This window comes from Pelodiscus sinensis, chromosome 4, assembly GCF_049634645.1.
Source record: "Pelodiscus sinensis isolate JC-2024 chromosome 4, ASM4963464v1, whole genome shotgun sequence".
NCBI lineage: Eukaryota > Metazoa > Chordata > Testudines > Trionychidae > Pelodiscus > Pelodiscus sinensis.
This window is the reverse complement of record NC_134714.1, coordinates 42,966,442-42,990,472: the sequence shown is the minus strand read 5'-3', so window position 1 is coordinate 42,990,472 and position 24,031 is coordinate 42,966,442. Positions and strand designations below refer to the sequence as shown.

The 24,031-nt window shown below is 44.3% G+C and overlaps 1 protein-coding gene across 3 annotated transcripts in view; it reads left to right on the top strand.

The window, feature by feature from the left end:
* Positions 1-24,031, top strand: part of ESRRB (estrogen related receptor beta) — a 185,612-nt gene that overhangs the window by 96,024 nt on the left and 65,557 nt on the right. The window contains exon 1 of one of the 3 annotated variants that reach the window (XM_075926835.1): positions 8,868-8,911. The exons of the other annotated variants lie outside the window; for them this stretch is intronic. The gene's annotated coding sequence lies outside the window, so the exon portion shown is untranslated. Of the gene's footprint in view, positions 1-8,867; positions 8,912-24,031 lie in introns of those variants that run through there. 3 annotated transcript variants of the gene reach the window in all.

Sequence of the window (24,031 nt, the reverse complement as noted above, 5' to 3'; positions counted from 1 at the left end):
GGGCGGGAGGAGGCTGATCTAAAGTTAGACACTCTAAAGCTGCTGCCCCGTCGGCACCTGCGATCACTCCTGTGGCCTCAAGAGCGTGGTTGAGTCCAGGGATGGTTGAGTCCCCGGAGTTGGAAAACATGGTGGTAGAATTCATCGACTAGCCTTCCATCCCAGAGATGTTCAAGGCGACCAGGGACCTCATTGAGCTGTCAAGGTCACCTTGTTCAGCACCAAAATCAAGGCATTCAGGATACTGTGGCACCCAGGGACAGGGGCAAACCCAGTCTCAGCCACTCCCTCTCCTTTCAGCACCAGCCCCACCTGTACCTTGGGGTTCTGACCCCACCTGTGGTCAGACACTGAGGCAAACCAGTGGGAATGTCGTGCCACTCCCCACTAGGAGTGGCTTAGTGTATTTGGGCTAAGTGTCTACCTGTTGTAAATTTGCCTAATTACATTGACTGCAAGGAACCTATGCCAGTTTACACCAGGTGAAAGTCTGTCCCTCAATGGCTAAGTCTACAGTACAGAGTTTTTGTGCAAAAACTCGCGGAGCATCCACACCTCAAGCGCGTTTTTGCACAAGTAAAATGAAAGAGCACAGGGGTTTTTCCGGTGTAGGTATTCTTCCTTCTATGAGGAATAACTCCTTTTTGTGCAAGAGCTCTTGAGCAAAAAGATGTGTGTGAATGGGGAACAGGTTTTTTTGCGCAAAAAGAGGCAATCAAAAAAAGCGCAGGTGTTCTGGTGGCTATTCTGTAAATAGCAATCAGCGTTTCCTTTCGAGAGAGCATCTATGCAGTCTGGATGCTCTCTTGTGCAAAAGCGCATCGCTTTTTCGATGAGCTTTTGCAGTGTGGACATGCTCTTGTGCAATAAGTTTTTGGGGAAGATCTCTTCCGCAGAAAGCTTCTTGTGCAAGAAGCCTGTAGTGTGGACATAGCCAATGTGGCCTGGATCAGATTTTTTTACAAAAGTGTCTAAATCATGCCTGCAAAATAGTCAGACAGACATGCACACTTACAGCTACATATTTGTGTGCCGTTGAATCTGCTTTCATTTTTGAAGCAAAAATGCATGTTTTCTGTGTAAAATGAATGTTCATGCAGTCATAGGCATTTTTTTGTGGATGCAATTTAGGTGACTGTTTTAATATGTGGCCCTCTCTGTGCAATGTGTCCATGTCACTCATGCTTTGGAAAATGTAATACTGAATTTCTTCTCCGAAGTTAGTCTGTATCTGCAAAAACAACAAGGAATCCTGTGGCATTGTAAAGATGAAAAGATTTATTTGGGCATGGATTTTCACTCCATGCATCTGATGAAGTGGTTTTTACCCACAGAAGTTTATGCCCAAATACATCTCTTTCTCTTCGTCTAGGGAGGCTAATGAGGGCGATAGAAATTGCAAATCAAGCCCAGGATTTAAATATCCCATGCTTGATTTGCATGTTCTCTGCTGGTCGCCATTTTAGAAATTGACTAGCCCGAAGTAACCGCCCACGTCCATATGCGGCAGTGAAATGGGATTCCGATTTAAAGCCCCTAAATCTAATTAGCTGGTAAACCTCATTGCAAGAGGAATACCAGCTAATTCAAGTTAGGGCTTTAAATCGGAATCCCGTTTCACTGCTGTGTGTAGACGCGGGCAGTTACTTCGAGTTAGTCAATTTCTAAAATGGTGACCGGTCGGGAACATGCAAATCAACCTTGGGATATTTAAATCCCGGGCTTGATTTGCAATTTCGGTCGCCCTCATTAGCCTCCCTAGATGGATCTGGGGGTTAGTGGAGACGTACCCTTAGAGTGCCATAAGATTGCTCGTTGTTATTGAATTTCCTGCCTTCAGTGTACATAAAAGTTTAACTGTCATGTTCCTCTAGGATTTTGGAGGGGGGGTATTTGAATCCCTAGATTACAGCAACAAATAAAGATACAAGCAGTCACTGAGGGCATGGCATATTCAGTGATGTTGCTCTTGTAGTTTTCATAGGCCTGTTGCGTTATACTACTTATAGAACACTTTTTGTGGGGAGAAATGTTTAAATACTAGATCAGCCTGAGAGTAGTCCATAAGCAAACCTTAATATTCTGGGATGATCTGGCAGCTGGGCTTATTTTTCAAACATATCCAGACCTGTTATTTATCCTGACCAAATAACTCTATGCCCTTCGAATTGTATCTCCATATGGTTAGTTGATTTTCCTGTTTCTACCTTCCCTGACAAACTGCTGAGGTCAGCTATTTTAGTTCACTAGCTTGCTCCAATGAACCTGAGTTCTATACCAACCTACCCATCTAGTCAGCACTGCAGTGCAGAGAAATAATCCAATTTTACTTGATTATTAATAATTACACTCTGCTGTTATTTTTAAGTTGATTGATTAAAATAAACACTGATCCAATGGGACACACCATATTATGCCCTCTTCTCTCCCTCCCTTCACTTCTATCCACCCTGATTTTCAAGGGTACAGAGACCACACTGGCAGTGGGAGGGAAAAGTGGGTTATGGGGACATGTTATATTTGGGAGATACAGATGAAGGGTTCTTTCAATCCCTCATCACCTGAAATTCTATCCAGCAGATCTGGAGCATCAGAGCAACTTTAAAGCATTTGTAGATTTGCCAGAAACCTTGAGCTAAACCACACCCACCTACACGTAGGAAAATTAACATTAACTGCACTAGTTCTTTGTGCTGGTTAAGGAGCAGTCACACCCAGGATTGCAGGCAACATAATCCTCACTACTCCCTTGCTGACCCATTGGCTGTGTCTAGACTGGCAAGTTTTTCCGCAAAATCATCTGCGTTTGTGGAAAAGCTTGCCAGCTGTCTACACTGGCCGCTTGAATTTCCGCAAAAGCACTGACGATCTCATGTAAGATTGTCAGTGCTTTTGCGGAAATACTATGCTGCTCCCGTGTGGGCAAAAGTCTTTTTCCGAAAAACGTATGCGCAAAAGGGCCAGTGTAGACAGCAGAGATTTATTTTCCGCAAAAAAGCCCCGATCGCGAAAATGGCGATCGGGGCTTTTTTGCGGAAAAGCGCGTCTAGATTGGCCACGGACGCTTTTCCGCAAAAAGTGCTTTTGCGGAAAAGCGTCCTGCCAATCTAGATGCTCTTTTCCGAAAATGTTTTTAACGGAAAACTTTTCCATTAAAAGCATTTCCGGAAAATCATGCCAGTGTAGACGTAGCCACTCTGTATTGTATCAGAGGCTGTACCTTCACAAGTTCCCTCTAGAGGCCATGGGGTGAGCAATGCTGCTGTGGGAACCTAGGCAGGTGACCTGGAGTTTTTCTATTGACTAGCTGTTGTCACAGCATACTGGGTGCTCTCTTGTCAAGAGGCTGGTGTTCTGTTCTGTTTAATTTTTGTCCTCTTAGCTTGGGAGCTTACATAAGTTCCTACTGTTCTGAGGATATTCCTGTTTTTGGGAGGAGAAAGTTGTTTGGACTTGGATTGAATTTTCTGCCTCTGTGAAGACACGGCACCTGTCAAAGGTCCTTGGAGCTTGGGATGGATGGTTGTAAATAAAGGAATCATTCATAGAGGACCCTTTTAGCTGGAAATTGCTGCTGAAGATTTCTTATAGAGTAGTCTGCACAAGGTGGCTGACAGCAAGCAGCGAAATGGTCTCCCCTTATGGTCGGCAGGTATAAGAGGCAGGGGAGGGCATTGCCTTCCCAAACTGCCAGCCATGCCCCCTCTCATACTCTGCACCCTGCTTCAGCATGGCTCCTGGGTTGTCCTGGATTTCAGCTGTGCTGAGGCTGGGAATGCTGGGGTACTGCACGATTCCTGTGCTCCAGTGAACTGAAACTTGTACGTTTGAATTGTCAGAGTTTCTCTTTTAGCATTAGAACTTTAAAGGCTATTTCAGTGTAATTTTCATGCCTCTCTCTTTGCCAGTAACCTCCCTATTTATATGGATAAGTGTGAAAGAGAAGACCTTTCCATATATCATGCATATGTAAAGAGGGAAACATGAAATACTGTATCTTGTGTATCAAGACAGAACAAGGCAGGTATTCAGATACAGAACGTGTCACAGGTAGATGGTGTTGGGATTGGAGCTGTTCAAATGACAGGTGACAGTCCTGAAATACTGGGGATGAGAGGGAATAATTTTAGGTTGACTTGAAAACTAATTTTTAGGGTGATTTTTAAAAAGTCGTTCCAGGTCAAGATGAAAGTTTCATTTAAATTCTGAGCAGTTATTTAAAAATATAATTGAAGGAAATTCCAAAACAAAGTCCTTTTGACCCCCCAAATCATAACAATTTGTTTAGAAAATGTTAAACATTTTGATTTCTTTGTCTCGGAGGGGTAGCTGTGTTTGTTTTTAATGTTAAAGACTGTGAGTAGTCCTGTGGCACCTTAGAGACTAACTATATATATATATATAGTATTCTGAGCTTTAGTGGGCAAAATCCAATTCTTTGGAATTTTTGTTTTCCTTTCTAAACTAACAGTTCGGCAAAAATGATACAAAGCCATGAGCCATATCATCTAGGAGGAAGAATCTAATCAGAAAAATATGAATGATGATTGGAAATTGTTTAAGAACATTTTATGAGCGGTCCAAAAAGCCACAACCATGGAACAAGACTGTATTGATGAGGCAATCAAGAATTAAAGGAGAGTTGTATCATTAGTGTCAGTCAGCATGGGTTTATGAAAAACAGCATTTCATACTAACTCGTTACCTTTTTTTGATGAGATTACAGGTTTGGTTGAGGTGTTACTGTCGATGTAGTAGACATTTGACTTGGTACAGCATGACATTTGGATTTAAAATAATTGGAATGATATAAAATTAACCTGACACACATGAAATAGATTAAAAGGTTGCTAATTGATAAGTTTTAAAACATGACTTTTAAGCCGGCTCCCCGCACCACTGGCTCCTGCTTCCCCCCCCCCACTCCCCTTGCTGCCTCCTTCTGATAGAGACAGCAAGGAAGGGGAAGCAACTAGTCAAGTTACTAATCGACTATCCGATAAGCTTATGCTTATCGGACAGTCAACTAGTGGCTTACATCCCTAGTCTCATGTGGCAGGGTTTCAGCTTTCTGCCCTGGCTCTAGCAAGTCCATGCTTGGCAGTCTCCCAGGAGGTACCAGATCCTTGGTTAAGAACACTGCTATAGAGCCAGTCCCAAGTTCTTATTCTCCTCTCTCCAGTGCTCAGTGCCCTTTACCATGCTGCCCCACTGTGGTGGTGATGAACAAGAGAGAGGGAACTAAGCTATATAATAGGCTTCAAGGGCATGCATGGGACTAGGGCAGTGGCTCCCAACCATTTCGAGGATACAGACCCCTTTTCAATCTATTAAAATTTTACGGACCCCCCCCCCAAAGAAAACAGCCAGGCCTGCTGCCTGCACGTCCCTCAGCCTGTGTCGCTTCCTGAATGGCATCCCTCAGCCTGCTGGGGAAGCAGCACAGGTTGAGGGATGTGCTGGCTGAGAGCAGCTCCGCGTGGACCCCCTATAGTACTGCTACGGCCCCCCAGCGGTCCACAGACCACAGATTGGGAACCACTAGGCTAGGGAATACAGTGTCCCCTGGAGGAAGAAAAGGTTAGGGTTCAGAATCATCTCACACAATGTATTTGTGACAGAATGAAGAGTCAGTAGAGGACATTCAAAGAAGGACTGTATTAGGGTGTACAGCTGTGGGAAGACAGGTCTTAAGAGTTTAGAACGTGTTGGAAGGAGATAGGGCTGGAATATAGGCTTAGACTCAAGATGTCAGGGTGGGGCTATAGATCAGGTCAAAGATGGCTGGAGGTTGGCTAGAGACAATAGATAAGGTCAGACGGTGAGAAATTATACATTCTTTGGCTTTACACATCAGATTGATCTCATTCCAGTGTATTATAGTGAGAGTTTCATTTATACAATGTACGTGTTTTATACAGACTTGTTTGTTTATAACCCTGTGGTGGCCAACAGTTTCCCCAGTGTGGCTGGACTGGGAGGCAGCATTCAGGTCTGAATAGAGATTTTGCAAAAATGACCTTTAGAAATTCATAACTTCCACAAAAATGGCAAGTTCAAATGTCCTGGACTTAGTGAGAAGCAAATATACAGGGTCTGATTCTCCACTGCCCTGTACCTTGTGTTGCCATTTAGGCAAATAGAGTGTAAGATGCTACCAAACCAGAATGGTGGATTTATATGCCCATTTTGAATGTGTAAATACACAGGGAGCATGGTGATGATATCAGCCTTGTGATTTTTGACTCTCCATTGCCAAATGTAGTATCCTGACTGAAAAGATGAGGCTAAATCTACCCTATATTTGAGAGAGTCTGTCTGTTCAAGAACAGTTCCTAAACAATAAGAACTAGGACCACCAAATTCAGTATACAGCTTCCTCTTATCATAACTTAAATCAAAGTAAGGGTTTGGCTGTGCCAGGAAAATGGGATGTGCCGAGAATGGGATTGCTTCTCATAAAACCATACAAAAAAAGAGATTGAATCACCCATCAGAGACTGTCCCATCCCTGAGACTCCCACCCCCCAGGCACGCTTTCAGGAGGGTCCCAACATTGCTGGCTGTTACCGTTTGTCAGGGAGCGAGGAGAAAACGCACAGTTTGTTGAATTCCTCACTCTGGCTTCAGGGCACAGGGAGCAGATGAACCTGGACCTGTCCTAGTCAGGGGACACGACCCCTTCCCTGGATGTGCCTGCTGGAGTTGCAGCAGCCATGGAGAGAGGGCTTCTCATCTGGCCCCAAACTGCTGTGGTGACAGAGCTGGGGTAGTCCTCTCTCCCTGGAGAAGCCTTCACACTGAACTCCTCATCCTCAGTCCCCCCAGAGCAATGATTTAAATGAAGAAAAACACACATTAATTGAGTTAAGGACCCGAGCAGTGCCGGGTAAATATTCTAGTGTTTTATACTGCAGACGTGTGTGAGTGAGCGAGAAACAAAATACCTAGGGGGCAGTCCACAGAGCATGTTTCATGCTTCTCTTGTGGTGTGAGAAATAGCAGTCTGTCAGCCAGTTGGAGCAAGTCAGGGACGTTCTTGTGGAAGGGATCTTCTGTTCCTCTATTTGAGAAAACATCCCCGTGGCATTGGGGAATGAGCGGGACAACATGGCAGTGGACAAAAGCTTTATGTGGCAGATCCACCTCAGCAGCTTCAGGGCTCTGCAGAAAGAGCTGTGTTTTTTGTTAAATAAGAGACAGCTCTGTGAGCGGATAGTCACTGTGTTTCAGAGAAGATTGTTTCTGACAGAAGCCCAATAAGAGGCATCCCTTCTATCTGAGCATTCAGAGCTGACCTCCACGTGTTCTCCTCACTTTGTGTGTTTTTATGAATAGTCTGTGTTAGTTTGGGGTTGGTATTTTTAGCTGGTTTTATGTTTCATTTGGATTAAAAAAGAGGAGACGATGTAAAAGAAGGTTTTGGAGAGGGCGGATACTGACACCTGCCATTTGACAGAGGTATGAAACTTTTGGAAACCTGACCCATGCCATATAATTTAGACCGGGAAATATAGATCAGTCTCTTACCAGAATTTTTGTGTGCCATGTTGTTACTACGCCACCTCCAGAGCTAGCCATGTTTTTCATCTCTTCAAGGCTATTGTCAGGAATTTTGAGGATTCTCCTTCCCCAGACTCAAGTGCAATGCCCTGTTTGCATCCTCTGTGTTGCTAAACCCAAAATAACCTGGAGAAAAATATCATCTTGGACCTACACCATATGCTACAGATCGGTTTTCAATTCACACTGCTGGGCTGTAATCACAGATTGATTTCCAATTCCCATACCTCTGAATTCTTGTATGTCTCCCACTCAGGGTACGTCTAGGCTGCAGAGTTTTTCTGGGATACCAGAGGTATCCCAGAAAAGCTCTGCCGCATCCAAGGAATGCATCTGCTTTTCCAAAAAAAAATTCGGAAAAGCAGACGCATTTTTTCAGCATCCCTGTAAACCTCGTTCTACGAGGAAGAAGGGATGTTCTGAAAGAGTCTTTTTTTCCTGACATTTGGCCCAGTGTAGATGTGCCAATTGTCGGAAAAGCCTCTTTTGGAAGAAAGGCGGAAAAAGATGCACAAATTGCAGTTTGCAATTTGCATATCTTTTGCCAATAGAACTATGTAGTCTAGATACAGCCCAAGTCAGCTCAGTCCCGTCTGGAAGATGGACCATAAGAACCAGTCATTCTTGGGCTAGAGCAGACTTATCCCCTAGGGACCTCCAGTTGGCAAATGCCTAGCAAATTCCTTATGTAAATGTGTTCACGTGCCTGCTTTTTCCTGCCCCATTTCCAGCCCCCTGACACTTCCTTTTCTGCACATCAGTTCCCCTTCAGCCCAAGACTCTGCCCATCTCCCTTTCTTTCTGTGCACCTAATGGAGGGTAGTAATCCCGTTAGGTGCTTGCAGCAGGCGCTGCCGAGTTTGCTCGCAGCGCCTGTGCCAGGTCGAGTGTCATTGCCAGCAGCGCTCTTGGCGGGATGAAGGTTGCATTAGTGAACAGTAATTGAAATGCAAAATAACATTTTGATCGAGCGAGCAGACTGTTTATTTATCAGATCAATAGCCAAAATGCCCCATCTGGAGAAGTCAGCGTGATAATAAGTGATAGCATTCCAAGGGCAAACGGAACGCACGCAGCAGGGAGGACACACCGTCAGGGTGGGCTGGGCTGTATCTGAAACATGCTCCAGTATTGCTCCCCTTCACCCTTCCCTGCACAGGGCGGCTCCTCTCCTCCTAAGAGCTGCACCCTCTTTTCTGCCCCTCACGAGGGAGAATGAACATCTCTTGTTGAATATCAGACCCAGTGTAGGGCAGACCTATGGAAAATCATGAGTCATTTTTTCTTTCATGTCCCAGTAGACACAAGGCTCTGACTCAGGGTGCTGCTCACAGAGATCGTGGCGCTGGTAGGCAGTCATTTTCTTTACTTAGCATGTGTTGTCTGTTGTAAAGGTCTGTACAATTATGGCATTAAATAAATATTAAATCAGAATTGAGCAATGCAGGGGATCCATCACCATGGTATCTAGGTACGTAGAGAGAGGGAGGGGGTATATGTTGTGTAATTCTATATCATATATGCATTGTATACATTTACCACATTACACACACGTATGTAGCACTACATACACCTCTCCATCAGCATATCTATATAATGTGCCCTGGATACCATGAAGGTGGATTCATTACAAATTCCTAGTTATGATTTACTATTTATACCACTTCAGTACATTATATTCAGATATACACACATAGAATCTGATTTGTTACAGATTATTTTCTGTTTCATTCTCTTTCATTGATCTGGCTGACCTGAAAACAGGTCAGTTTTTATTTGCTTAGCAGGGCTGTTAGATGTCAGGAAAATCTGCCCAAATCTATTGTCTTTCTGTTTGTCTTTAGGCCTGAGGTCACAGTTGAGAGCCACCTTCTCCCATATACACTATAAAGATGACATGACCCACAGGTACACAGTGGAAGTCTGCATGTGTCATATAAGCAGATGCAAATCTCCGTCCCCCTAGGTTGCTGACTGCCGGTCCATCTGTGTTATGTATCTTTGTTGGCTTTGGTTTGTCTGTTAGTAAGAATGTTGAAAAAGGAGAGAAGGAAGTAAAACTGACATTGAGGTAGTTGGGGATTTCCCTTGTGTCCCAAAAGAATAACACCAGGCAGAGTGACAAACTCCAGTAATGGGAGAGGGGATTCTGGTTTCTCAATGGAAAGGATTGCTTTGATGTTTTTGTATTTGATTATTTTTATTTTTCATCCAGTGATATCATGTGTTTCGGAAAAGCACAGGAAGAAATTCCATGTTTGGGTTGAGGTTTTGTGTGTGTGTATTGGTGCTCAATGAAAGGCACCTAACACTGGATAAACATGAAGGCATGATATAGGCATTTGCTTTGCATTTTCCCTTCACAAAGCTGTCGGAAAACTTGAGATCTGACTACAAAACCCTTTGCTTTTTCAGTTCTGGGTCTGCTGATGAGCCTCAGTCATGACCTGTAGATCCATTCCAGTCCCGGACTGCATATTCTGTATAGATATGGATACAGACATGTATAGATGTAGAACAGTTATATAGATTAGATATAGCACAAGTATAATCTGTAAAGCTCTGCAAATCCTTTGAGAGGAAAGGTTCTCTATACATTAAATTATAGTTTGGCCTGCTATAATCTGGACTTCCCTTGTCCGGCAATATCTGTGGTCCGGCCTCCCCGTGGGTGCTCCCAGATTGGTGCACTAACTGGGGACCCCATGCTCAGCAACTCCTCCTCCTGCCTCCAGAGCTTCTGGAACATCACAAATAGCTAATATGCAGTATTCAAGATCAGGGATGGATGGAGGGGAGCAGAGTTGGGGGGGCACTTGGGGAGAAGCAGGGTGGCTGTAGAGCCCCATGATTGGGGGCCAGCAGAGAGGGCTGGGAGCACAGTCTCTTTCTCCAAGTGCCCCCCCCCTCCCCCCCCCAGTCCTTGCTTGATCAATCCCGGCCCTTCTGCTACTGCCGGAGTGGAGTCCTGCGGTTGGTGGCAGCAGAGTCGTCAGCATGGATCTTCTCTGATCTGGCAAATTGCCTAGTTTGGGTCTGGTCAGGTCCCAGGGATGCCAGACCAGGAAGGTACAACCTGGACCTGCTCATCATGTGGGTGAATTTTCAGTAGCCTCAGTGAAACTTTGTCAATAACTATGCATTTTTAGCGTTAAACTATATCGCATAAAAACTGAAAAAGATAAAACTCTCCTGTATTCTTAGCTACACTTTCTGATCATTTCTATTAGGCAGCTGGAAGTAAAGGGACATATTTCATAATCAAAAGATGTTTCTACCTTTTTTAATTTTGTTCTTCTAGCCCTGGGATAATTGATATTTTAGGGGCCTGGAATCTTGAAAATTGATTATATTATTTTTGACTGTTTCCCAAGAGGCTGTTTTTCATTGTCATTGACCACTTCACACTCTGTAACAAGGTACCTGCCCCATGTTATAGTTCTAGGACATCATTCTCATTCTTCAGTTGAACAGTGTAAACCACTTATAGTATTTAAGGAGTATACTGAGGAGAGAATGAATGCATGTGCCATAAAATTCCAGATTATGAAATTATCTAATACAACAGTTTATCATGACCTATGGCTCCTACTCATCTCTGCAATCAGTCATGCAAGCATGCATCGCATGGGCTGAATTCAGGCTGGACTTAAGTTCAGAGGAAGCATCTTTGTCAGTATGAGGGAAGAGTGGATAGACCGTCTGGAAGGTGGATGAATGAGGTGGATATAAAATTAAATTTAAAATTTCAAAGTCCAGACTGGCATTTGTATCCATTGTAAATTGGGCCCGTGTAAATGGCTACTTGTTATAGCAATGACATGTGTCTTAAAGGAACTCTTAAATATCAACCAAAGGGGAGAGAGTCCTTTAAAGATGATCAAAATTACAGTAGAAACCTTGGGGATATCTTAAATTTGTGACTGAAAATAGTGCTGTACGTTAACAGTGGCCCCTGTAGATATAGGTACATTGACTAATTTAGGGACACCAGCAAATAAGTTGCATTACAAGTGTTCAACATTTAGCTAACTCCTCTCTAACTTTCAGTATTGCTTGTGAGATTAAGAGGTTGAGAGAGAGGGTAAAAGCCAGACAGAGCATGTATGAGTCATATAAGTGTACTTCACACAACTCTGCCAATGGATCCCAGTCCTTATTTGTACTGCCACCCTCCACTTCTTTTCTAGATCCGGACTCACTGCCCTACAGCAGTATTTCAGTCCTGATTCGCAGTATTCGTTTCTTCTCCATGCCTGCCCCACAACCAACTCTGCCCTGTGACACATCTGTAGCACTCCTGCTATTTCATTTCCAATGTCCTATACCTCCCTGGCAATAGCCCACGGCTTCTGTGGAAGTCAAACAATGCCAGCTCCTATCCCCATGTTCACATTCTCATCCTACTTTTGTTCCTTCTCAGTTTTATGACTTCTTCCAGAGAAGTCAGAGAGAAAGGCCTGATTGAAAAGCACTAATTGCCTATCGTTATTTTCCATGCCATAATTTGTGTAGAATGAGATTTCAATCAGTTGTCCAGATCAGGCTGGTTGTGACTAATCTTTATAATGATGAGCTGTTTAATTATAGATTTCTCCAAGAGCTCTGTGTGGGGTCTAGGCCCAGCAGCCTGCCCCTGACTGGTGTGTTTTCTCAGGTGGGCTGGGAGGGAAGATAGAGGCAGTGTCTTGCTCCTACTCAGGATTTTGGGGGGATGGGAGGTGTAATGTAGGGAAACTAAGAAAGGAAAAAAAGAAATTGAACATGAGACTAAAGTCAGAGAATCTCCAAGCACAGTGCAGTTGAAGAAAAGGGGTTCCATCCAGTCTATGCCTAAATTTAGAGTCCACCTTTCAGCAAATAAATATTTAGAAATTAATTCTGTAGTCTCTTTTTTTCCAACCTTCATTTCTGATTTTGTTTCCCTGATTTTCTTCTTCAATTCAGTGCCACTTCATTTTGTTTGTTTTTTTCCTCCCAGCTCCTTATACTTCTCCCAAACACTTCACAGAGTTAAATCACTCCCCCTTCTCCCCCGCCCTCCCCCACACACTATTGTTTAGCGTGAAGCATAGGCAAGGTAAAGAGGAGATGCTTTTAAGGCCATTCTAAAATGTAATAGAGAATTGGTGATGAGGCAAGGAGAAACAAGAAGCCTGGTCCAGCCTGAAAGAAGTTGCAAAGGAGGAGGCTTTCTCACTGACAGTGCGAAGGTGGTGCTGAGGAGAGATGTGCTAGATCAGAGGTGGGCAATAATTTTTTTCCAGGGGCCACTTCAGAAATTTTTGAAGTGGCCCTAGGCCAAACCAGAAAGGGCAGGGCCTCAAGCGGAAGGAGCAGTGCCAAGATACTTCCCTGCATCCCCGCCCACAGACCATGATTGGTCTGGGGGTGAGGGAGTGTGTGAAGTCTTTGTTTCCTCCCCTCCCCCCAAAGATTCCCCCTAGACTCCCATGCTCCTGGAGGTGGGAGGAGACTTCACGCGCTCCCCATTCTGCCCCCAGGCCAATCAGGGCATGCAGTCAGGGGAGTTCACTAAGTCTACTCCTTGCAGGGTGGGGGCAGGGTGGAGGAAACTTCGTGCTCTTTCTCCTGCCTCTATGCCCTGATTGGCCTGGGGGTGGGAGAGTGGGCAAAGTCTCCTCCTGCCCTGGCAGGAGCACGTGGCACTTCTAAATGCCGCATGCTCCTGCCAGGGCGAAGGAAACTTTGTGTGCTTCCCCCCCACCCCCAGACCCTAATTGGCCTGGGGCAGGGGAGCAGCAGGCCCTTTTGCCCACCCCTGTGCTAGATGATCTGAAGGAGCAGGGCATAATGCTATAATGAATGGGATCTCAAGGTTCTGGAGGGTGGCATGTTTGCCTTGCTTTCCACATCTGAGAATGAAGGCAGAATCCTGCACATGCCGGAGTTGAAAGGTTCCTTTTATTCAGTTACGTTCCTATACAGCACTGATTACCATAGTGTCTGAAGGGCATTGGGACGGCCATTTTAGATACCAAGGTGAAAAGTATCTTGTACAGACCGTAGATAAGTAGGCTGCAGAGAAGGGGACTCAAAGAGGCAGAGATAGAGGAGATGAAGGTCTGGCTCAGAATTTCAGCAGGGCCTTGAGCATTTCCCTGAGCAATATTGTGCAGGTGGTGTGGTTAGATTTGCACATACAAAAATGATTGTGAAAGGTAGTGAGAAGCAGGTGGGTTGGACACATGAAAAACATGATTTTAGGGGGAAAATGTGGTCTGTTTGGGTAAATAATGATTGGAAAGCCAGTCTTGGCCTTCATTTTGTTGGGATTTTACCAGTAGCTCTCTGTTAAAAGCATTAGCCCACATAATAAAATAATTCACTTTGTAGGCAGTGCTTGCAATGTACCAGAGGGCAGAGTAGTATCAGAAGCCGACCTGTTAATAAGAGAGTGAACTGATAATATGTGTCGCTGCTCCAGATTAATTGTCTTAATTCCTCTGTATAATTCTTCTTATAGTTTACAAACAAGAGGGGCTTCTTAAAGGTGAAAAGAAAGAATGAGGAGGAGGACTGAAGAGGATAGAGGCTAACAGGAAAACAAGAAAGTCTCTTCACCCCAAGAAGCTGTTTGTTTGTTTGTTTGTTTGTTTGTTTGTTTGTTTGTTTGGATGTCTTTAAACAAACAAACAGACAGCTTGTGGGGTAGCTTTTGACAGTATGATCAGACTTGGCTATTGCCGTGTAGCTGGGATTTAGTTAAACAATGGTCAGAGCAATAAAATGTTTCCTGGGCATTAGACAAGTGAATATTATTTGTGCAGGACTCTGAATTTGAGCATCTATTTCCCCATCCCCCAGCTTGCAGGGAGGCATGGATTTAAGTCTCCCCCTGGTCCCATGCCAGGAATTGATCTCTTCGATCCATTTGCAAGAACTGGGCTTCAGCCAACATCCTATATCAATAGACCTAGTATAACCCTATTCTCCTGTGGCCACCAGTGACACTGCCCCTTGGAGACCTGCCTCAAGATAGACTTCTTAGGCTGGAGAGAGCTGTTGGGTTTATTGGCAAATTCACTTGCTTACAGCTCTTTCAACCTCTAGACTCATCAGCTTTTTTCCCCCTACAAGAAAATATAAGGCACCTTCCCCTCACCGCAAAATAACCCACCGCAAAACATACAACACAGCACAATAGTTCAGAGGGAAGGGGGCAAGGTGGTTGCAGTGCATCTGTACAAAAGAAACCAGTTGCAGATGAATGGCAAGGAGAGAAGCAATAGAAAAATACTCCATGTTGGCAAGAGGGTTGCATGTGTCTAGCATAATGAAACTCAAAAACTGTATGTTTTGTTACCATATGGATCTAAGTTCTGGTTTGTGAATCTGAGGCCTGAGTTTCAGGGTTAGTTTGTGGCTTTGGGTGGAAGCCATCTGATGCTTGAGGAATTTTACCCCGAATCAGGACAAATTCAGTAGCCTTCAGCTGTGAGCTTTGCTTTGTTTGGAGCCTAAAACAGAAATCTGGTACACAAAAGTGCGTGTGAATACAAGCCATCGCAATCTGAAACCACAAGAAGAGGCACAACAGACTCAGGAGAAATAGCAGTCCATAAGGGAGGAGTTTCTGGGGACCTGAAGAGCCCTTGGAGGAGCATCTCTAGTCCAGGCCTATATATATAAAATTGAGGTTGAGACTCCCTTGACCTTGAAAGCAACATAAACAAAATGCTTGAGTTAAAAAATCCCCAATTCTATATGCTAGAAACTGAAGAATTTCACAGTTAAGGTCCAACTTCAAACACTATCTCTAACTTTGCCCTAAACTATGCCCACTTACAGCCCAGAAACTCTTTCCTGCTGGCCTATAAAACTGAAGTTTGCCCTCCTAAGCGCATGAATTCCAGCAAGGTACCCTTTAGTTGTAAAATAGTTTATCCCACTCCTGCCTTTCCAGCCTATGCCAGCCATAGCTGGCCAAGTGTCCGGAGCAGATCCTGGTATCCTTGGGATTCAGACCTTGCGCTGAAAAGAGCAAACAGGCTTGGAAGGAAGTGTTGCCCAGGTGATGATTCCTTTTGCTCTGCCAGTGCAATGTGCATAGGTCACAAAAGCAGCCAGAGGAACAGGGAAAGCATTAGGAGTGTCTGCCCTGCAGATGATATGTGGCTCATTGACAAACCTGAAAGAATGGAGGGCAGGTGGCAATCATGAGCTGTCCAAGGTGATAAGAAGCTGTCAGACAAACAGGTCTACCCACATGGCAGCTTCCCTCTTGTCACGGAGCATGGGGGAGTCCCCAGGCCCTGCACCCCCATCCACGGCCAGGCATGATTCAGCCAGCAAGTAGAACAGAAGGTTTATTCATTGACAGGGACACAGCGTAGCTCGGACTTCCTGTTACAGGATCCAGGAGCATCCAGTACAGTCCATCTCGGGGATAGGGCCCCAGGCCAGCTAGGCTCCCTTCTCCCCCAGCCAGTTGGAAACTAATTCACACTCACAGCCACTGCTCACCGCCTCCCAGGCAGCCTCCGCTTCTGTTTGTCCTGCTTCCAGGCCCAAGGTGTTATTTGCTGACACCTGGTCCGCAGGACATGAGGCTGAACATACTTCCACAAGAGTCATGGCCAGCCTTCCCCCCTCTCTTCCAGATAGTGCTGTAGTGCCCAGGGAAACTGAGGGGTGCGCAAACACACACAGAGAGTCACTGCAGAGCAGCATAGGACAGTAGGAATCGCATACAGCACGACAAACCAAACAGTGACAGTAACAACAGAGTGAACACAGGACTACAAAAGTGAACAAAATCCCTATGACGTCACACCTCTCACTTCCCTTGCTCCACGGCATCAGCCCTTCGCACATGCAGATTGCCCTGGCCATTGTTGCATCCCATTGCAAATTCCTTCCTGAGCTGCTGCCTACTCTTTCATAGAGTCCAAACCCAGAAGGGACCTTTATGATCATCTAGTCTGAGCACCTATATAACACAAGACACAGAACTTCCCCCAATAATTCCCAGAGCAGATCTTTTTAGAAAAACATCCAATCTTGATTTTAAAAATTGCTAGTGAAGGACAATCCAACTTGGTAAGTTGTTTCAATGGTTAAATACTCTCATGGTTAAAAGTGTACACTTATTTCCAGTCTGAATTTGCATAGCTTCAATTTCCAGCCATTGACATGTATGTCTCTGCTAGTCTGAAGAGTCCATTATTAAATATTTTTTCCCCATGTAGGTACCTGTACACTATAATTAAGTCACCTCTTATCATTTTCTTTGTTAAGCAAGAGAGATTGTCTAATACTTCTGGTGATAATGTTGCACTGAGAGCAACTTTCAGAGTCTCAGCTTCCCAGGACAGAGTCCCCATCTTGTAAGTAGGGCCTACATACTTTGTTCCTAAATGTATACATTACCATTTAGCTGTGTTTAAAATGTCTATTGGTTGCTTATACCCAGTTTATCAAGTGATTGAGATTGTTGGATATCAGTTCCTGGTTCTCCTCATAATGTGCCACTCCAATTTTTGCTTCTGCAAACTTAATCAGAAGTGATTTTTAGGTTCTCCTTCAAGTCACTGATTAAAAATGTTAAATAGCACAAAGCCAAGAAGTGACTCCTGTGGGGTCCCACTGGAAACATCTGCTTGATATGATTTCCCATTTACAATTATGTTTTCAAAACCTGTTAGCACTCTTTTAATCCATTTCATGTTTCATTTTATATGATTCTGTTCTTTTGATCAAAATGTCATGCTGGACCAAGTCAAACCCCTTACACACATCTATTACGTCATCACTATTACCTTTATCAGCCAAACCTGTAATCTCATAAAATATATTAAGTTAGCTGACAGATTCTGTTTTCCATAAATCTATGTTATTGGCATTCATTATATTCTTGCTTCTGGGTTTCTGATTACTTTTGCCCAAGTATAGTTACTGCACTTTTGGAAGCTGAATCTCATTTTGTTTTTTCTTGCTCATGTTAAATCTCTCTAGGTTTGTTTGGATTATTCCTCTGTCCTCAGGAGCATTTTGCAACTCCTCCCGGACTAGTGTCATTTGCAAATTTCATTAATGTTGTGGGGAGGTTTTGGTGTAAATCTGCTAGGCTCTGTTAACATAGCTTTGAGAAGCAGCCACAACACTCTACACTTTACCAGTGTATATTAACTGAATTTTTCTCTGAAAATGTATTTACTTTTTATTAAGGTTGGAGAAAGTATTTATTTCCTACTTGTATGTCACAAATTCTTGGACAGACTTTGCTTCTGACTCTCAATGCAATTTCTCTTGAGTTGGTGGCGCTTATGAGACTTACAAGTTCTGCAGCTGTTGTTGCTAGAGTTTAAAACTTCTGTGCTGCTGCAAATGTGCTTCTCAGCTGGGTCACAAGTTTATTCATGATATGAAGTGAACAGAATTGTAGTGGAGGCTTCATAGACCTTTGCTGAAAAAGCCTGTAATCACTCTGAATGCCTCCCCCTTTCCCTATCCCAATGGAGGCTTTACTAAAGTAGTTAATTCCACTAGCATAGTGATAGGCACATGGAAGTTAGATGCTCTACTGGTATATTGCTTGCAGAGATTAAAATTTTGACAGAGTTTAGGGATTAAAAATAATCAAAGATTTCACATTCCATAGTGGGAGCCAAAGAAAATGCCCCCCTTTTGTCCCTTTGCACTGCCAGAGCAGCCAGAACAAGGAAAACTCTACAAGTGGGTAGCAGTCTTGACACCTCCATTTGAGAAACACAGGGGAGAATGTTCCGCTCACCACTTCTCCCATCCCCAGAAATGGCTGCAATTTCTTATGGGAAATGGTTCAGTGTCAGTCTGTGATTTTAATTTGGTCTGAGAAATCTTTACCACTTTGGGTCAGTTTTATACATGACTTGGGCACAAGAGCTGGTGATGGGCCTGGCCTTTAGGTCAGAACTTCCAACCATGTCCTGCTTCCTTAGAGGAAGTTGGAGTCTAGTATTAGGCTTGGGTGATGAGATGCCATTGCCTCCACCCTGTTCACTTGTCCATGTGGGGAAGACTCAGCCACTGAAGAAGTTAAGCAGAATTGTTTCCTGTAATCTCTAAGCTCTGCCCTTTTTTGTACTGCTGGCAGGAGATGGAGAGTTGGGGCCAGCTCCTTGGTCCTGCTCCTGCCATTTTGTGCTGCTCAGGTAGCAGAAAATGGCTGGATTCTGGCTAAAAGTAGCCAACAGAAAATCCCTCTGGTGGACAAGAGCTCCCCTCTAACCTGAAGCCAACTACTGTGCTAACAATCTCACACAAACATAAGGTTTCTGCAAGGTTGCAGGGATGTGTCTTGAGTCCACTGATCCTCCATCGGACAGAGTAGGAGCGTGTTACTGGAGATTAGAAGATGTTGGCCTTTTGCAGGAAGAAGTCTAGTATTCCACAGCTATTTAGAGGCGGGTGTGAGGGGAGATGGGGACCACTGATGGAGGTGGAAATGGGGTCTTCTTAAAGACATCACCATGACTAGTGTGCCAGAAATGTGTGCGGGAGGTTTAACAAATCATGACTTGCTGTCATTTATGTGTTTTTCAGTTAGAAAATTCTGTTAAGGGTGTTGTCAAAGGGCAGTGTTTCCTATCTTAACGCCACAGAAAGAATACTTTGCCTTCTCTAGTACTGTCCATTGAGCAGCTCTTAAACAGTGTGTTGCATCATTAGCAATTAGCCATTTCAGCGAAGAGCTGGAGAATGAAAGGCTAGTGGAGAACTGGAAGAACTCCTAACTCCCATTAACCTAACATCACTGCCTAGAAAGATAATACAACTAATATTAATGGATTAAATCTGTTAGCTTCCAGAGCCCAGGTCTGCTCTCATCTAAATCTGTGCAACTGCATCCAAAGTCAATGGGATTTGTGCATGCATGTCCGAGGACAGGGTTGAGCATGTAGAGGCTAACAGCATCATGAGCAATAAATAACAAATTCAACAGACAACAGCTATTCTTGATACAATTAGATAATTAGTGGGCAAAAGCAATACTGTAGATAGACTGTCTGACTTTTCTCAGGCATTTGACACAGAGCCATGCAAGATCTTATTAGGGAAATTAGATCAAATTGGTTTGGATGCAAATCCTGTGGAATGGATCGCAGACTGGCTGATACGCTGTAAAAGGAGAGGTGAGAGAAATTCTTTATCATGCTAGGAATGCTAATAATCATGCTGAAATGTCCAAAAGATCCTGGAAAAGTATGTGAAAGGCACAAGTTATTGTATTCACAAATAATTACCATGCTTGGAAGGTCCTGGAAACAAGTACCACACAAGCGAAGGAAAGAGAGAATCAGACCAAGCTGTGTTAGAGGGATTTGGTAAAATGGACAGAAATTAGAAACATGAGGCTGAAAATGGCAGAGGATCCCCTTGCAGTAGGGAGAATCCCCAGTGGTAATGGGAACAAGGTGACTAAAGCTCTTTTGTTCAGAAAGATGAGGATGGGTCAGAAAGATGAGGATGGGTACCAAATGATAGCAGCCTGCAATGTGACCCAATGGCTAGAAAAGCCAGTGCTGTACTGCATGATCAGGGAAGAGAGAGTCCCTCTCCACAGAGCCCTGGCACAACTGTACTTGAAGTTCTGCACGCAGTTCTGGGCACCTCGCTACAGGAAAGACACAGGCAAGTTGGAGAGAATCCAGAGAAGGGCAGCAAGGATGCTAACGGGATTAGAGGAAATGACCTATGATTAGGAAAGGTGAAAAGAACGAAACGTTTAGAACCTCTAAGCTTGTTACATGGGCACAGAAATAGTAACAGAGCTTCCTGTGCCAGCTTGGAGGAGAATTGGATCAAGTCTCTCTCCTTTTACATTCCCAGTAAGGAAACGGGAGTCCATTAAATAGCTCCTATTCTCTTTGTGTACTTACAGGGCAGGTAGAAATGTTTAATAATTTTTTCTGCTGTCACTCTGCAGTGCCTTTCCAAAATTTTGCCTCATTTTGTGCATTTTGTTGCCATCTCGTTGAGTCCGTTTTAAAAGTGACAAACATGCCTGGCCAGAAAGGGGATTTTTTTTGTTAGGAGTGTTCATGGAACTTGTGGAAAGTCAGAATTTGTCAGGTTTTGCTCCGCATATGGAGCTTGTTGGGAGGCGCAGAGTAGTGTTGCTAACCCCAGCTGTGATGGGATGTACAAATTGTGCCACAGAGCAGAAAATAAAAGTATAGGCTCAATAATGGACAAAGATGTCCTGATTGCCAGTTCTGTTCCTTAATGGGAAATGCAGCCTTTTACTCCAGGTCACTGATGCAGATTTGACCTGGTGCGTAGTCACTAGTCATTACTTATGACTATCTGTTGGCTAGTCATTGTCCCGTGTGAAATGGATGGGGAAGGCCACAGTCTAGATCCTAAAGGATTGATGTCAATACCTCTTGAAAACCATCATTACAGGAAGCACTATCTGGCCCCCATGTGTTGGTCTCAGCACTGAGTCAGATAAGTGAACTGGACTAAGGGGGCTGAGCTCCCCTTAAACTCCTCTAGCACAAAACATGGCACATTGATGAATCAGCATATAGGAAAGCCCACCCTGCTTCTACTATTGGCCTGCCTATGCTGGGGACAATCAAAAGCCTTCAGTCTCCAGGTTTGTCAGGCCTTTACAAACATGTTTGGCTATCAGGGATTATGATTTTGAAAAGTGATTGCAAACTAGAGTCATCTCTGGGCTGGGTTGCGATTCGATCAGACATGAATGTTCCTAGATGAAACTTCACTTTGAAGCCATCTTTAAGAAACCAAGACTCCATATGGGAATAAAGTGGAAGATACTTCCAAATGATTCTGAATTTTAGCCAGAGAGAATGTATCTGGATTTTTCTAAACCACTATCATGGAAGTCACACTAGTACTGTTCCCCTAACTGCCCCTAACAATCACAACTTTGCTCCTTCTAATAGGTTTTGGTAATAGGGTTTCTCCTAGACCCTTAATCTATCAGTTTTCAGTATCCTTTTCACAAGTCAATGAATGGTACAATTTGTACTCCTGGCAGAATTTTTCATCAGTGTGCATGCACAGAATTCATGGCCCTTCACAGATTTCTTTGCTTCACTACAGAAAAATGATTTCTGATGGGGAAGCAAAGGGAAGCGGCAAGAATGGTCACATGCTCCCCCCCTCGACAGTGCAGCCAGGTCAGTTTGGGTGCCTGAAGCAGCCAGTAGAGACATAAATCACTGCTTGGATGGGAGGGCTGTGCAGTCATGCATGTGTCCCTTTTGCTCGTTATTGCAGTGTGAAGGGGCTGGGCATTGGGGTGTTTTCGGGAAGGTAAGCTTGGGGCAGGCTGTCCCCTCAAGCAGAACAGAATGTTTCAGCTTGCCTGCTAGTAAATTGTTCCCTTTGTTCTTAGTGAATTCCCCCAGGACTACACATTTTAAGGCTCCTTATTGCCAGAGTGCTGTAAAAGAGCCTTCTAGTAAAGGACGGTGTGGTCTTATAGTGCTTCAGTGATTAGAAATGGTCTAAATTTTTGGACTGAAGAAATTTCCTATCAAAACGTGCTCCATGAACTGTTTGGCCAAAACAGACCAGCAGCATTACATGAAGAGATCTGTGGTTGCTCTAACTGCCCCTTTCCACTGAGGATGAATTCAGGGGCAGTCAGCTACATTTTTGCAAATTATTGGTGATCGTCCATTGTAACTCTCTGCCGGGTGAAGCTGGGGTTGTCCTTAACTCTTCAGATCTTGATTCTGAGTGGGACCAAAAGTTGGTGTCTTCTTTAGTGTAACCCTAGTGTGGAGGAGCCAATCAGGTCAGGATACCTGCCCACATTTGTGAGATCAGAAGTCTCAATAGGTAACAACAAAGTTGTTGGCAGTTTAGTCAGGAGTGGGGGGAAGCATGAATGCCAATATTGGCCTAAACAGAGTAGAGAAGGGAAAATTTAGGAGAGACTTGGTTAGAATGAAGTTATGAGGATTCAAGGTCATAAAGCTGCTGCATCTCCATTGTGGAGCTGCACCTACATATTGGAGTAAGTGCCTACTCATGCATATTCTGATTTTGGTACTAGAAAAACTCAGTCCTGTTATCTATGACAGGTTTGATTTTCTGAAGGCAGGATGGTGGCACATTTTTTACATGGGTTCAAATTAAAAACAATGATAAAATACCTGCATGATCAAGGCATGTCAACCAAAAATCAATAGAGCTTCCAAAAAGGGAAATGATGTTTCTCTGATCAATTAGAATTTGGGGGGAATGTTAGCAAATTAGTGCATAAAGGACAACTATAATGTATTTTTGATTTTTTTCAAAAAGCTTTTGACAAATTCCTTCACAAGAGGGGAAACTCAGTAGTCCTGGGTTGAGAAGTTAAGTACTAGTATGGATTGAAAAGTGTCTAAGAGGCAGAAAACAAAGAGTAGAAATAACTGATGAATTCTCAGCCTGGACAAGGTAGGTTAACAATAGGGTGGCTAAAAGGTTCATACGTGTTTAATGGGGAGAGCAATGAAGTGGCAAAATTTGCAGATGACACAGTTAGGGATGTTAAACTTTGATTAACTCATCGAATAGTCAATGGGATTTCCATCAACTATTCGATTAGTTGATAAGGACAAGTACGGCATTTCGCCTTTGAATTATACAAGAGCCCCAGCAGGAGCTCTTGTGCATTTCAAAGATTGAAACGCAGCATGGAGCCCGGGGCCAGCAGGGAGTATTGTTCACCCCTGGCTCCGTGCGGGGCGCATCCTCTTTGAAATGTACAAGAGCCCTTGCAGGGCTGACCACAGGCTCCATGCAGCATTTCAGTCTTTGAAATGTACAAGAGCCACAGATCTGGAGCTGGGGGAAACCAGCTTTTTAGCCAGCTCACCGCAGCACCCTCTCCTCTCCCCCGCTGCCTCTTTGTGATTGAGGCAGCGGGGAGGTACGGGGGAGCAACTAGTTGACTAATGTCAACTATCCGATAAGCCAGGCCTAGGCAAAATCTGGCCCACAGGCCAGATCCGGCCTGCCAAGCCACCAGTTCCGACCCACGGAGGCAGCGGGAAGCCCCAGGCAGGCTCCCCAGCTTGCCCCACAGCCCCATGCACCATGCAGAAATGCGGCTGCAGGGCTCCGTTTCTGTTTTAAAACTGGAGGGTGGGGTAGTTTTAGGAACTTTCCCGCCCCCAGCACATTCCCATTGGCCAGTTTCTGGCAGAAACCGGCCAATGGGAGCTGCTTGTTGGAGTAACATCATACCCCCTTTCCTGGGCCCAGTTACTCATGAAGCAAGCACATGGCCCAGCAAGCAGGCAGGCTGGCTGGGAACATTTTAACTTCTGCAGGCAGACAGGATAGTTTGGCAACTGACAAGTAAGTCTCTTGGCCACAACCTGCTTCTGGCATCCCAGCCCTTTCCTGCCTCAACTCTCTGCCCCCACTCCCCCCCATTCAGCATACCCAAATCCTCTGTCCCCCTCTTACACCCATACCCCCTCCCAGATCTGGC